Raw genomic sequence first — 16,030 nt, 5'->3', positions numbered from 1 at the left:
TTCTTTTTAATATGAGCAGAAAAAAAGATAAGAACATTCTTGTTGATGCTGATCCTGAACCTGAAAGGACTCTGAAGAGGAAGCTAAGGGAAGCTAAAGCACAACTCTCTGGAAAAAATCTGACTGAAATTTTCGAAAAAGAAGGAGACATGGCCAAAAATAATAACAATGCAAGGAAGATGCTTGGTGACTTTACTGCACCAAATTCCAACTTACATGGAAGAAGCATCTCAATCTCTGCCATTGGAGCAAACAATTTTGAGCTTAAACCTCAATTAGTTTCTCTGATGCAACAGAACTGCAAGTTTCATGGACTTCCATCAGAAGATCCGTTTCAGTTCTTAACTGAATTCTTACAGATCTGTGATACTGTTAAGACCAATGGGGTTGATCCCAAGGTCTACAGGCTTATGTTTTTCCCGTTTGCTGTAAGAGACAGAGCTAGAATATGGTTGGATTCTCAACCTAAAGATAGCCTGAACTCTTGGGATAAGCTGGTCACGGCTTTCTTAGCCAAGTTCTTTCCTCCTCAAAAGCTTAGTAAGCTTAGAGTGGATGTTCAAACCTTCAGACAGAAAGAAGGTGAATCCCTCTATGAAGCTTGGGAGAGATACAAGCAACTGACCAAAAAGTGTCCTTCTGACATGCTTTCAGAATGGACCATCCTGGATATATTCTATGATGGTCTATCTGAATTATCTAAGATGTCATTGGACCATTTTGCAGGTGGATCCATTCACCTAAAGAAAACGCCTGCAGAAGCTCAGGAACTCATTGACATGGTTGCAAATAACCAGTTCATGTACACTTCTGAAAGGAATCCTATGAGTAATGGGACGCCTCTGAGGAAGGGAGTTCTTGAAATTGATACTCTGAATGCCATATTGGCTCAGAATAAAATATTGACTCAGCAAGTCAATATGATCTCTCAGAGTCTGAATGGATTGAAGGAATCATCCAACAGTACTATAGAGGCATCTTCTGAAGAAGAAGCTTATGATCCTGAGAACCCTGCAATAGCAGAGGTGAATTACATGGGTGAAACCTATGGAAACACCTATAATCCCTCATGGAGAAATCATCCAAATTTCTCATAGAAGGATGAACAAAAGCCTCAACAAGGCTTTAATAATGGTGGGAGAAATAGGTTTAGCAATAGCAAACCTTTTCCATCATCTACTCAGCAACAGACAGAGAATTCTGAGCAGAATCCATCTAGCTTGGCAAATATAGTCTCTGATCTATCTAAGGCCATTGTGAGTTTCATGAATGAAACAAGGTCCTCCATTAGAAATTTGGAGGTACAAGTGGGCCAGCTGAGTAAAAGAGTCACTGAAACTCCTCCTAGTACTCTCCCAAGCAATACAGAAGAAAATCCAAAGAGAGAGTGCAAGGCCATTGATTTGACCATCATGGCTGAACCTACAAGGGAGGAGGACGACGTGAATCCTAGTGAGGAAGACCTCCTGGGACGTTCAGTGACCAATAAGAAGTTTCCCTTTGAGGAACCAAAGGAATCTGAGGCTCATCTAGAGACCATAGAGATTCCATTGAACCTCCTTCTGCCCTTCATGAGCTCTGATGAGTATTCTTCTTCTGAAGAGAATGAAGACGTTACTGAAGAGCAAGTTGCTAAGTACCTTGGTGCAATCATAAAGCTGAATGCCAAATTATTTGGTAATGAGACTTGGGAAGATGAACCTCCTTTGCTCACCAATGAACTAAATGCATTGGATAGGCAGAAATTACCTAAAAAGAAACAGGATCCTGGTAAATTCTTAATTCCCTGTAACATAGGCACCATGACCTTTGAGAAGGCTCTGTGTGACCTGGGGTCAGGCATAAACTTAATGCCACTCTCTATAATGGAGAAACTTGGGATCTTTGAGGTGCAAGCTGCCAAAATCTCATTAGAGATGGCAGACAACTCAAGAAAATAGGCTTATGGACAAGTAGAGGACGTGTTAGTAAAGGTTGAAGGCCTTTACATCCCTGCTGATTTCATAATCCTAGACACTGGAAAGGATGAGGATGAATCCATCATCCTTGGAAGACCCTTCCTAGCCACAACAAAAGCTGTGATTGATGTGGACAGAGGAGAATTATTCCTTCAACTGAATGAGGACAACCTTGTGTTTAAAGCTCAAGGATCTCCTTCTGTAACCATGGAGAGGAAGCATGAAAAGCTTCTCTCACTACAGAGTCAACCAAAGCCCCCACATTCAAACTCTAAGTTTGGTGTTGGGAGGTTCCAACCTTGCTCTGACTATCTGTGAGGCTCCATGAGAGCTCACTGTCAAGCTATTGACATTAAAGAAGTGCTTGTTGGGAGACAACCCAATGTTATTTAATTATATCTATTTTATTTTATTGCTATTTTATGTTTTTTTTAGGTTGATGATCATGTGGAGTCACAAAAACTAATGAAAAATCAAAAACAGAATGAAAAATAGCTTTAAAAATAGCTCACTCTAGGGGAGGAACTTACTGGCATTTAAACACCAGTAAGAAGCATCAAACTGGCGTTTAACGCCAGAAAGAAGCATCAAGTTGGCGTTAAACACCAGAAACAAGCACCAGACTGGCGTTTAACGCCAGAACAGAGCATGGAAGTGGCATTAAACGCCAGAAACAAGCAGCAAGCTGGCATTTAACGCTAGACATGCATACTAAGGGCGTTTTACACACCTAATTAGAGCAGAGATGTTAAGTCCTTGACCCCACAGGATCTGTGGACCCCACAAGATCCCCACCTACTCCACCTCTTCTTCTCTCCTCTTCACACCTTTCCATAACACTCTTCCCCAAAATAACCTCCACCAATCACATCCATTACTCCTCCAAAACCATCATACAACCCACCTACACCCACCCACTTAAATTCAAACCATTCACACACCTCCATCTCCTCTATTTTCTTCTTCTTCTACTCACTTCTCTCTTCTTTTGCTCGGGGACGAGCAAACCTTCTAAGTTTGGTGTGGTAAAAGCATTGCTTTTTGTTTTTCCATAATCATTTATGGCACCTAAGGCCAGAAAAACCTCTAAAAAGAGGAAAGGGAAGACAAAAGCTTCCACCTCCGAGTCATGGAAGATGGAGAGATTCATCTCAAGGGTCCATAGCTTAGTAGTAGAGCATTTGACTGCACAACAAGAGATCACGGATCTCAACAAGAGCTATGAGGGAGGAGCAACAAAGACAAGGAAGAGACAGAAAGGAGCTCAAGAGCACCGTTGGTTCTTCAAGAAGAGGAAGACGCCACCCTCACTAAGGTGAACCCGTTCCTTAATCTCCTTGTTCTTATTTTCCTGTTTTTCATTTACTATGCTTTATGTTTTATTTATGTTTATGTCTTCACTATATGATCATTAGTGTTTAAGTGTCTATGTCTTAAAGCTATGAATGTCCTATGAATCCATCACCTCTCTTAAATGAAAAATGTTTTAATTACAAAAGAACAAGAAGTACATGAGTTTCAAATTCATCCTTGAAATTAGTTTAATTATTTTGATGTGGTGACAATACTTTTTGTTTTCTGAATGAATGCTTGAACAGTGCATATGTCTTTTGAATTTGTTGTTTATGAATGTTAAATATGTTGGCTCTTGAAGAATAAAGAAAAGGAGAAATGTTATTTGATAATCTAAAAAATCAAAAAAATTGATTCTTGAAGCAAGAAAAAGCAATGAATACAAAAGCTTGCGAAAAAAAAAGAAAGAAAAAGAAAAAGCAAGCAGAAAAAGCCAAAAGATCTTAAAACCAAAAGGCAAGAGCAAAAAGCCAATAGCCCTTAAAACCAAAAGGCAAGGGTAATAAAAAGGATCCAAGGCTTTGAGCATCAGTGGATAGGAGGGCCTAAAAGAATAAAATCATGGCCTAAGCGGCTAAACCAAGCTGTCCCTAACCATGTGCTTGTGGCGTGAAGGTGTCAAGTGAAAACTTGAGACTGAGCAGTTAAAGTCGAGGTCCAAAGCAAAAAGAAGAGTGTGCTTAAGAACCCTGGACACCTCTAATTAGGGACTCTAGCAAAGCTGAGTCACAATCTAAAAAGGTTCACCCAGTTATGTGTCTGTGGCATTTATGTATCAGGTGGTAATACTGGAAAACAAAGTGCTTAGGGCCACGGCCAAGACTCATAAAGTAGCTGTGTTCAAGAATCAACATACTGAACTAGGAGAATCAATAACACTATCTGAATTCTGAGTTCCTATAGATGCCAATCATTCTGAACTTCAATGGATAAAGTGAGATGCCAAAACTATTCAAGAGGCAAAAAGCTACTAGTCCCGCTCATCTGATTGGAGCTAAGTTTCATTGATATTTTGAAATTTATAGTATATTCTGTTCTTTTTATCCTATTGATTTTCAGTTGCTTGGGGACAAGCAACAATTTAAGTTTGGTGTTGTGATGAGCGGATAATTTATACGCTTTTTGGCATTGTTTTTACATAGTTTTTAGTATGATTTAGTTAGTTTTTAATATATTTTTATTATTTTTTAAATAAAAATCATATTTCTGGACTTTACTATGAGTTTTTGTGTCTTTCTGTGATTTCAGGTAACTTCTGGCTGAAATTGAGAGACTTGAGCAAAAATCAGATTCAGAGGTTGAAGAAGGACTGCAAATGCTGTTGGATTCTGACCTCCCTGCACTCAAAGTAGATTTTCTGGAGCTACAGAACTTCAAATGGCGCGCTCTCAATTGCGTTGGAAAGTAGATATTCAGGGCTTTCCAGAAATATATAATAGTCCATACTTTGCTCGAGTTTAGACAATGCAAACTGGCGTTCAACGCCAGCTTTCTGCCCTATTCTGAAGTTAAACGCCAGAAATAGGTTGCAAAGTGGAGTTAAACACCAGAAACAGGTTACAAACTGGCATTCAACTCCAAGAGAAGCCTCTACACGTGTAAACCTCAATGCTCAGCCCAAGCACACACCAAGTGAGCCCCAAAAGTGGATTTCTGCATCAATTACTCATTTCTGTAAACCCTAGTAACTAGTCTGATATAAATAGGACCTTTTACTATTGTATTAGACATCTTTGATCAGTTTTATGCTATCTTAGACCTTTATGGAGGCTGGCCCTTCGGCCATGCCGGACCTTGTTCTTATGTATTTTCAACGGTAGAGTTTCTACACACCATAGATTAAGGTGTGGAGCTCTACTGTTCCTCATGAATTAATGCAAAGTACTATTGTTTTTCTATTCAATTCAAGCCTATTTCTTATCTAAGATATACACTTATTCTTCAACCTGAGGAAGGTGATGATCCGTGACACTCATCATCATTCTCACCTATGAACGCGTGCTTGACAACCACTTCCGTTCTACTTGCAATAGCTTAAGTGCATATCTCTTAGCCTTCTGGTTCATGACGCATGGTTGCCTCGCCTGACAACCGAGCCTTCCATTCCATGAGATCAGAGTCTTCGTGGTATAGGCTAGAACTATTGGCGGCAATTCTTGAGGTCCGGAAAGTCTAAACCTTGTCTGTGGTATTCCGAGTAGGATCCGAGAAGGGATGGCTGTGACGAGCTTCAAACTCGCGAGTGCTGAGCGTAGTGACAAATGCAAAAGGATTACAGAATCCTATTCCAATATGATCGAGAACCGACAGATGAATAGCCGTGTGGTGACAGCACATTTTGGACCATTTTCACTGAGAGGATGGGATGTAGCCATTGACGACGGTGATGCCCTACATAAGCTTGTCATGGAAAGGAGTAGGAATGATTGGATGAAGACTGCAGGAAAGCAGAGATTCAGAAGGAACAAAAGCATCTCTATATGCTTATTTGAAATTCTCACCAATGAATTACATAAGTATCTCTATCCTATTTTATATTTTAATTATATTTTAATTATCAATTCACCATAACCATTTGAATCCGCCTGACTGAGATTTACAAGGTGACCATAGCTTGCTTCAAGCCGACAATCTCCATGGGATCGACCCTTACTCACGTAAGGTTTATTACTTGGACGACCCAGTGCACTTGCTGGTTAGTTGTACGAAGTTGTGACAAAGAACTAAGATTATGAACGTGCGTATTAAGTTTTTAGCGCCATTACCAAGGAATGAACCGTCACGATTTCTGCGCACCAATATAGTGCCTGGCACACTATTGTTCCGATGATATAGTGCCTGACACACTCTTGCGGCAGAGAATGAAAACAACAACATCTATTTCATCATAAATCGTTCCAAGGATATATTGCCGGGCACACTTTCCACCTCCAACAAGTCCTTCAACAACCTCAAATCACCACCAGTCATCACCATTTTCTCATCTCAATCCACTTTCAATCCTCAAGTCTCAACACTCCAAGGATATAGTGCCTGGCACACTCTCCTTCAATATCCATCAAGCTCATAATAACCATCATCAGTTTTTAATTCCACAAGTTACCATCCATTCACAAGTTCTCAAGCCATTGCCAATAAAACACTTTGCTAGTTCACCCACAACTTCAGAAACCTAAGTCTCCGTCTTCTAAACTCATAACCAAAATACCCCTTTTTATTCACTTATTGTTTTCTCCCTTGATTCAAAGCCTAAAACTGGTAAAAAGGTTTTAAGTAAGTGTTACGAAAGTTTGCAAGCTTGTCGGGAAGGTAAAACAGTTAAAAACAAGGTTTTCATTGAAAAACAGGGCAGTATGCGTACGCACACCCATAGGAACTTTCAAGAAGTGTGCGTACGCATAGAGGTGTGCATACGCACAGTAAGTAAAAATTTTCATTCTGCTCATATGCACGATGCGTGCAAATGCCCTCAACAGAATGCACCTTCCAGCGTGTGCGTGCGCACAGCTTGCAAAACTTCATTGGTTGTGTGTGCGCATAGAGCATGCTAGCGCTCCCAATAGCAGCCATATCCCCTTGTGTGCATGCTTACAAAAGTGTGCGTACGCATGTTTTCAAAAATACACGGGGTGTGCGTGCGCACACAAACCAGAAATCACCAATTCTGCAACATTCACAAAATTCAGATTTCAGACACCAACTTGAAACGATAATATCTTTCTATACAAAATTCAGATTCCTACAAATTGATACCATTTTAAATCTCTTTAAATTATCTTTGATTTGATATAAAATTCATTCCATTTCAAAAACCGTAGCTCAATATATGACCTGTCAAAGTTCACCAAAAATCCATTTTTACCAAAAACAACAAGGTCCTCAACTTTCCCAAAATTCACAACCAAAACCCAATCAAACCAAAACCTACTCAATTACACCATAAAACACTACCACATACTATACTTCTCCTTCCCATTGCAAATTTAATCAACCCCAAACCTCTTTCACTCAATATTTCTACCATAACTCAACAATAATCCATAATTCACAAATCCATACATCAACTTCACAATTCTCCCACAATTAACATCATAACTCATCAACACCATTCCGAACCATCAGGATCCTTATTCATCAGCATCCAAAAATATCATAAACAATCATAATTTTCCTCATTCAACAATAACATTTCCATTAATCATCATCAATCATCAACAACATCACCAACTCTCAACAACCATAATAAATCTCAACATTCATCATCAAATTTCTCAACATTAATAACCATCAACATATAATATCACTCCTCAACCATATCCACTCCATACACTATTATATCTATCACTAAATCACAATTCACATTCAATTAACATATACATTCAATTCAATCCTATCTTAAGGTCAACTAGCCTAAGTGTCCAGAAACATTACATATTACATAAAGGAAACTAAAACCATACCTTGGCCGATTCCTAACATGCTCAAACACCAAACTTGATTCCAAGAAGCTTCCACCAAGCTCCAAACCACCAAAGCCAAACCAAAAGCCACCACCAACTCCAAAAACAAGCTTCATACATACAACATAACCATGCATTAACAACTAAAACTCACACTACACCAAACCACAAGGATATAGAGGTTCCTTACCTTATCCAACAGTGATTAGGGCAAGGCCCGACAATTACCCGCTTCTAGAGATCACCTAAACAACCAAAACCACAAAATCTACTCAAAAACTATAACCCAAAAATGCAGAATATAGGGATAGAAACTGGAGCTTGAGTTTCAAAATCTTACCAGCAAAACCTGAATAGAAACGAAGAGCTCATCAAGAGTTTTGCATGGCCACAAACAGCTCGTCAATCGGAGCTCCGTAGCTCAAATTATGGCTGGAGGAAGATGGAGGTAAATAGTGAAATCCCTCTCCTCTCTTCTCTCAACTCAGCAGCATCCCATTTCTTATTTTGGGGGGGAATGAGCTGAAATGCTCATTTAATGAGCATATATATGTTGGGATTTGGGCCCGGTCTAATCCGTTAGCATTTTTAGCTCGTTTAGCCCACTTTGCGCTAAAACCTTTAAGATTTGTGCCAGATTTTCAATTATAAATTATTTTTGTCCATATCAAAACAATAAATTAAATTTCCAAAATCTTATTTTCCAAAATACACGGTACTGGACAAACTAGAATCGGTATTGCCAACTTAAGCACCAGTACGTATTTTTACAAAAAATTTTTGAAAAAGATACATTTTCCAACTCAGAAAAATTCATTGAAATCAAATTTTACCTTTAAATTTTTAAATTAAAACTTCTAAATTTTGAATCTACTCCGGACACTTAAAAATTATTATTTACTAAAGTGGTTAAGCCAGTTCTTACACCCAAAGGGGGATGCTTTATGTGCAAGGGACCACACCAAATGAAAGACTATCCCAAGCTAGGGACTCTGACATCTATCACCGAGGAATGAGAGGCTCAATCTCAAGTAATTGAGTGTGTTGGATCTATTCAACTCATGAATGTTGTGAAGGGCAAAGAGGCAAACACTACAGAAAAGAAAGGCTTGATATATGTCAAAGCCTTTATCAATGAAAAACCCATCATGGTTATGATCGACACTGGTGCTATACACAACTTCATCTCGTCTAATGAAGTAGAAAGGCTTAAGTTGAAAATCATCGAAAAAAATAGCTGGTTCTAACCCGTGAATACCAAGGGTGAACCCCTTAAGGGGGTAGCAAAAGGAGTTGAGATGACTCTTGGTTCTTGGAAGGGCCTTGTGGATTTCTCAGTAGCATCCATGGACAATTTTCAAATAGTCATCAGGCTCAATTTGCAAAGGAATGCAAATATAATACCTATGCCATACTACGACATAGTATGCATCATGGAGAAAGGGTCTCCATGCATGGTCCCTACAGTTTCTAAAACTGGAGGACTACCGATGCTTTCTGCTATACAACTCAAGAAAGTATTAAAAAAGGGAGAGATTACATATTTGGCTCTATTACAAGAGGAGTCAACATATGAAAAAGAAGACGTTCCTCCCAAAATCAAGAAAGTCCTTGAAGAAAATAAGGATGTGATGCCTCCCGAGTTGCCAAAATAACTACCACCTAGGAGGAAGGTGGACCACAAGATTGAATTGGAGTCAGAAGTAAAGCCACCTGCCTCAGCACCTTATAGAATGGCACCGCCAGAACTTGAGGAGTTGAAGAAGTAACTCAAGAATTTGCTAGATGCTGGATTCATTCGTCCATCGAAGGCACCTTATGGCACACCAGTTTTATTCCAAAAGAAACATGATGGTTCGTTGAGACTATGCATTAACTATCAAGCACTTAACAAGGTAACCATCAAGAATAAATACCTTATTCCTTTGATATCCGATTTGTTTGATCAACTTGGTAGAGCTAAGTGGTTCTCAAAGCTGGATTTGAGATCAAGATATCATCAAGTGAGGATTGCCGATAGTGGTGAGCCTAAGGCCACATGTGTCACGAGGTATGGATCGTATGAGTGGTTGGTGATGCCTTTTAGCTTAACCAGTGCTCCTACGACCTTTTGTACCTTGATGAACGAGATCTTTTGTCCTTATCTTAATCGGTTTGTAATGGTCTACTTGGATAGCATTGTTGTCTATAGCAATACCTTGGAGGAACATGTAGAACACTTATGAACCGTATTCAAGATCTTACGAGAGAATAACCTATATGTAAAGAAGGAAAAGTTCTCTTTTGCAAGGGATGAAGTCCACTTTTTAGGACACATCGTTAAAGATGGAACTCTCTGCATGGATCAAGAAAAGGTGGAGGCTATCAAAGAGTGGGAGCCGCCAAACAAGGTATCTGAATTGAGGTCATTCTTTGGGTTGGCTAATTACTATTAGAGGTTTATCAAGGGATACTCTGCCAAGGCTGCATCATTAACTAATCTTCTCAAGAAGAATCTCTCTTGGAATGGTCAAAGAAGTGTCAAAAGGCCTTTAATAAGTTGAAGGCTACTATCACAGAAGAACCAATACTAGCACTGCCCGACTACTCAAAAGTGTTTGAAGTTCACACTGATGCTTCTGACTACGCTATTGGAGAGGTTCTAATGCAAGAAGGACATCCTATTGCCTTTGAGAGTCGCAAGTTTAATGATACCGAGAGGCGATACACTATCCAAGAAAAGAAGATACTGTGGTGGTGCATTGTCTAAGAACTTGGCATCACTACTTGCTTGGTTCACACGTCATCGTCAAAACAGACAATGTGGCTACAAGCTACTTCCAAACTCAGAAGAAGTTAAGCCCCAAACAAGCTAGGTGACAAGATTTCTTAGCTAAGTTTGATTCGAATTTGAATACAAGCCTGGCAAGACTAATGTGGTAGTAGATGCGCTGAGCCACAAGGCTAAGTTGGCAGCCATTTTCATGGTCAAAGGAAATATTTTGCATACCATCAAGGAAGAGTTGCATCATGATCCATTAGTCAAGAAATTGGTAGAATTGGGTAGAGAAGGTAAGATTAAACGGTTTTGGCTAGAAGACAACCTTTTCTACACCAAAAAGAGAAGACTATACGTCCCTAAGTGAAAAAATATAAGGAGAAAGCTAGTGAAAGAATTCCATGACTCCAAATTAGCTGGTCACCAAGGTCAACAAAGGACCTTGGTACTTATTGAATCTTCCTATTATTGGTCTCAAATGAGGGATGAAGTGGAGAGTTATGTGAAGAATTGTCTTATGTGCCAACAAGATAAGATTGAAAACAAGACACTAAGTGGATTGTTAGAACCTCTACCACTACCAGAGCGACCGTAAAAAAGTGTGTCTTTAGATTTTATCTCTTCCTTACCAAAGTCTGAAGGGTTTGGATCTATTGTGGTAGTGGATTGATTTTCGAAGTATGCTATCTTTATACCTACCCCTACTGGACTACACTGTAGAGGAAGCAGCATGACTATTCTTCAAAAATGTAGCGAAATAATGGAGATTGCCTAAGAGTATCATTAGTGATCGAGATCCACGTTTCACAAGACGACTATGGACAGAACTGTTCAAACTCCTTGGGTCGGAGCTTCATTTCTCAACAAGCTTCTATCCATAAACCGATGGGAAGACTGAGAGAGTGAATGCCTTACTCGAGTGTTACTTGAGACATTTTGTAAGTGCTAATCAGAAGGATTGGACAAAACTCCTAGACATTGCTCAGTTCTTATACAATCTGCAAAGAAGCGAGTCCACAGAAAAGAGTATATTCGAGATTGTGACTGGACAACAGCTGCTTACACCACACTCTCTTTCTTCCTTTTACTTAGGGAAGAGCCCTGAAGCATATCATATGATTTAAGTCATGGGAAGAACAAGCAGATGTCACTCGTTCTTATATCGACAAAGCTGCAAAGAGGATGAAGAAATGAGCAGATAAGAAGAGGAGGCATGCAAGCTATCAAGTAGGAGACAAGGTAATGATTAAATATCTTCCATAACAATTCAAATCCTTTCGCAAGTTTCATAAGGGCTTAATTAGCAAATACGAAAGGCCATTTGAGATCATTGGACGTGTTGGGAAGGTTGTTTACAAAGTACAATTCCCTCCCTCTATAAAGATCCACTCAGTCTTCCATGTGAGTATGCTTAAACCATATCATGAAGACTAAGATGAACCGAGTATAGGTGACTCGAGTCATGCTCTACCTGTGGTGATTAAATCCTTTGATAAAGAAATCAAAGAGATCTTAGCTAATTACGTCGTGCGACGAAGAGGAGTACCACCAAGTATCCAATACTTTATCAAATGGAAATGACTCCCGATAACCGAAGCTAGCTGAAAAGCTCGTGAAGATCTGTGGCAATTCTAAGAACACCTAGAGCTCTATCATGAACAGAATGCAACGAGGATGTATGTGCATTAGGTAGGGGAGAATGTCACGGTAAATTTTAGAAGGTTAGATTTAACGGTGTTTATATAGTTTCCTAGAGTGTTTGAGAATGCTCTAGATTATTTCAGAATGTTCTAGAATGTCTTAGAAGGTCCTGGAATACCTTAGAAGGTTCTAGAAGACTCTGAAAGGTAATAGAATAATCTAGAAGAGTGTGGATGTATATAGAAGTATGAATAGTAGTATGAAATAATCTAGAAATATTTAGAAAAATGTGGTAGGACAGATATTTGTAGTGAATGTTCTAGATGATCAATATAGACTGTTGATTAGATTTAATCATAACCATCCATTGAGGAAGTGAATGGTTATAAATAGGGGTGAGAGTTAGAGTTTGGGGGTGTGAGTCATTTGTAACAAACACTTGAGTAATAAAGTGTTCTTTCCACCAAAGCTTCATTTCTCTTGTGTTCTTAGCTTTCTTGGTAAATACTGAGAGTTAGACTGACTTGGTCTTAGCTCAAGAGGTTGAGTAAGTCCGAGTACAGACACAGAAAAATTGGAGTATATCCAAGGTCGTGACAATATGCAACCCACATAGTTCTCACCAAAAAACATTGAAATGTTACAATATAAATAAATTCAATAAGTCGTCGTCGTCGTCGTCGTCGTCGTCGTCGTCATCGTCGTCGTCACAAAAAAGTTTCAAAACCACTTGAAAGTTTGTGTAATATGATTTTTCTTTTAATTTTATGTATCTATATTGAAAAGCTATTAATTAATCAAGTTTAGGACACGATTATACTACTCTAAGATTAAAAATCACAAATTTCTACTTATAATAATAAGAAAAATTTTGTCTTTAAAATTACAAAATAAAAGACTCATATGATGATGTTACATGATTAATTAAGTTATTTTAGTAGCTAAATCCAACTAAGTTAGTTTAACAACTTAAAAATTGATAATCAAAAGTTTTAGTTAAAGAAAAATCAAAGGTGAAGAAGAAGGGAAGACATAAGAAGAAGAAGAAAGACTTGATCGGATCCAATTATAAAAATAACTTTCTCACTTAACATTTCTCAAACTCATATACCTTTTTTATTTATTTAATATCATTAAAATTTTAAAAATATTATATTTCTTATAAAAAATTTTAATTTGGTTTTTGTACTTAAATCATAATTATAATTTTTTTGAAAATTAAAAATAAATAATATAATTAATTTTAGAGTACATATTAAAAATATTTTAGGACCATAACAATTTCTCTAATTGTTATTACTAATGTAGAATAATGTAAGTTTAGTGGGCGAGAGAAAATAATAATACAAAAATAAAAATTGTAGAAAACATCCTATACCATAAATAAAGTGTTTAAATATTTTGGGTGTATCATATAAAATAATAGAAAAATTGAAGATGATGTAAAACATAGGATACAAGTAAGCTCGTCAAAGTGGTGTAATGCGTCTGATCTTATTGCTTTGCCATTAAACCGAGTATGTTATATGGAACAGACTCAACAGAGTGTTAGGCGTTAAAGGATGAGTATGAACATAAGTCAAGTGTGGAAGAGATAAGGAAGTTGAGATGGATGACCGGTCACACATGTATAGATAAAATAAGAAATTGACGAATATATAAGAGAGAAAGCTGGAGTAGCATTTATTGTTGAAAAGATGGTAAAATCTCGTCTCAACTGATTTAAACATGTAAGAAAAAGATTGACAAAGCATATGGTTAAAAGGTTGAATGAGATGTAAGGTAGACACGAGACAAATGGTATAGAAAGACCAAAAAATGTCATACATGAGATGATCGAAAGAGATTTTCATGTAAACAGTCTTAGACTTGCTTACTATAGACATAATATATGATAGATCTAAATGGCGTCATGTGAAAGTGTCATGTGATCCACATGATTTACATGATTGATACTACCTTATGTGATAAAGATTTATTGATGTTGTTGTATTACTAATATACCTATAATTTCATGTTTCTATAAATTAAATTAAATATAAATAATAATTACAACTATCACTACAAGGTTTTCATTTATTTGTGGCAGTTCTTTCTCTTATTTGTGGAGGTTTATAACCCCCACCAAATGATTTGTGGGGGTTTTCAAAACTCCCCAAAATTTAAGGTGCCACGAGGTATTTTATTGAGGTTTTTAAAAACCTCCACAATCTATTCAGTGGGGGTTTAAGGTGTGTTTAGTGAGAGTTTTATATTGGACTTTTGTGACAATTTTAAATCACTTTTGTGGCAGTTTAAAACCCCACAAATTGAATTTTTAATTTAAAAAAATTTAACTATTTTGTGAGATTTTCGACTCTCCACGAACCCTGTAATTATTTATTTATTTTTAATTTCAAATCATTCATTAATCTCATCTCATTTACATACTCTCAAATTAAAAATTTATTTTTTAATATTAAAATTTAAAAATTTATAACACAATTCCTCAATATAAGACATAACTCTATATATAAAAAAAAATTCTCAATATCAATAGTTCTTGTCAATGTATCAAACCATACAATGTCAAATGATCACTTCAGCCACAACAGAAATTCAACCATACAATGTATCAAACCAAATACTTCTTGTCTAACACATATAGTACTGAAGTTACTCAGTATAGCACATATAACATCAAAATTAAACTTTCACTTATTTGGTCTCTAAAATAGGCAACTTCTCTTTCAGCACACATTTCCAAACTTTCTCCATTATGAGGAGGTGTGTCATAGCTTTTGAGCCACTCATGGACTTGCTCTTTTCCATATCTGTTAGCTATTTCTTGTTTATTGAGACCATATAATTCCCCATACCTGAAATGATAACGATTGCAAAATACTGATTAGATCTCAACATTGTAAAGCAGGAACTAAAAGCAAAAATATATACCTTGATAGAAGCTAACATGTTTAAAGAATCATAATATATACCTTTCCAATAGGGTATGCAATTGAAAAACAAATTATCATCAACACATGTACAACTGTACAAGTCCCACAAAATTTGAACCAACATAGAGTCCATATCTTGAGCATATAGCTTGAGGGATAACCTAAGCTAAAAGGCATCGAAACAGTTAGTTCTTCAATGTCAAGATCAAAATGTTTGAGTATGACAAAAAACCATGGGTTGAAAAAGTATTTTACCTCTCCAAAAACTAGAACAAAAGTAACTGATAAAATAATAGCAACAACAGGATGAAAAATTTTATCAAGGTAAATAAGAAGTGCCTGCAGATCAAAAGAGAAGAATCCAGCATTAATAGTTAGAAGATCAGCTAAAATCATAAAATGGATTAGATATTCACTTATTCTATAATTGACCCAAATACTCATGATGGATATTTTTATTTTATAATCTTTTTTCACCTTAAGTTCTCACACAACTAACATTGTATTAATGCAAGAGCATCTGAGATAATAGTATAAAAGTTTTAAAAATAGTATATAAAACTTATTTCTTTGTTCAAAAAACTTCCATTTATGTGATCGGCACAAAACATAATTATCGTAAATGAGCCCATTAATGAACAAATTCCCAAGTAAACCAGCATATTAGACTGTCTAAAGTGAGGCTCGAAGTGTAAAATCAATGCCAAAACTAAAGAAATTGTTCCCACGGCATAAAATAGAAATGTTGTTGAAAAAAGAAAACATCAATGACATTAGTTAATGGACTGGATAGTAAAGCAAGAAATCTTAATACCAAAATGTAAACATGAGTAAATAGCAACCTGGTTGAGTGGCCAAATCCCACATTTCTTAGACAGAAGTCAGAGTTTGCTCTTGAGGAGCATGGATGACAATGACAATTGA

General features: G+C 37.1%; 1 non-coding gene across 1 annotated transcript; it reads right to left on the bottom strand.

Annotated features, from left to right (window-relative positions):
- Nucleotides 1-542: 542 nt before the first annotated feature.
- LOC148553927 (small nucleolar RNA R71) lies at nucleotides 543-650 on the bottom strand. Its single transcript, XR_015893137.1, has one exon. It is a non-coding gene; the product is annotated as a small nucleolar RNA R71 (small nucleolar RNA).
- Nucleotides 651-16,030: the final 15,380 nt, after the last annotated feature.

The sequence above is a fragment of the Arachis ipaensis genome, chromosome B7 (assembly GCF_059453495.1).
Source record: "Arachis ipaensis isolate K30076 ecotype BB chromosome B7, ASM5945349v1, whole genome shotgun sequence".
Classification (NCBI taxonomy): Eukaryota; Viridiplantae; Streptophyta; class Magnoliopsida; order Fabales; family Fabaceae; genus Arachis; species Arachis ipaensis.
Note: the sequence above shows the minus strand (reverse complement) of the source record. Positions and strands in the feature narration are given on the sequence as shown.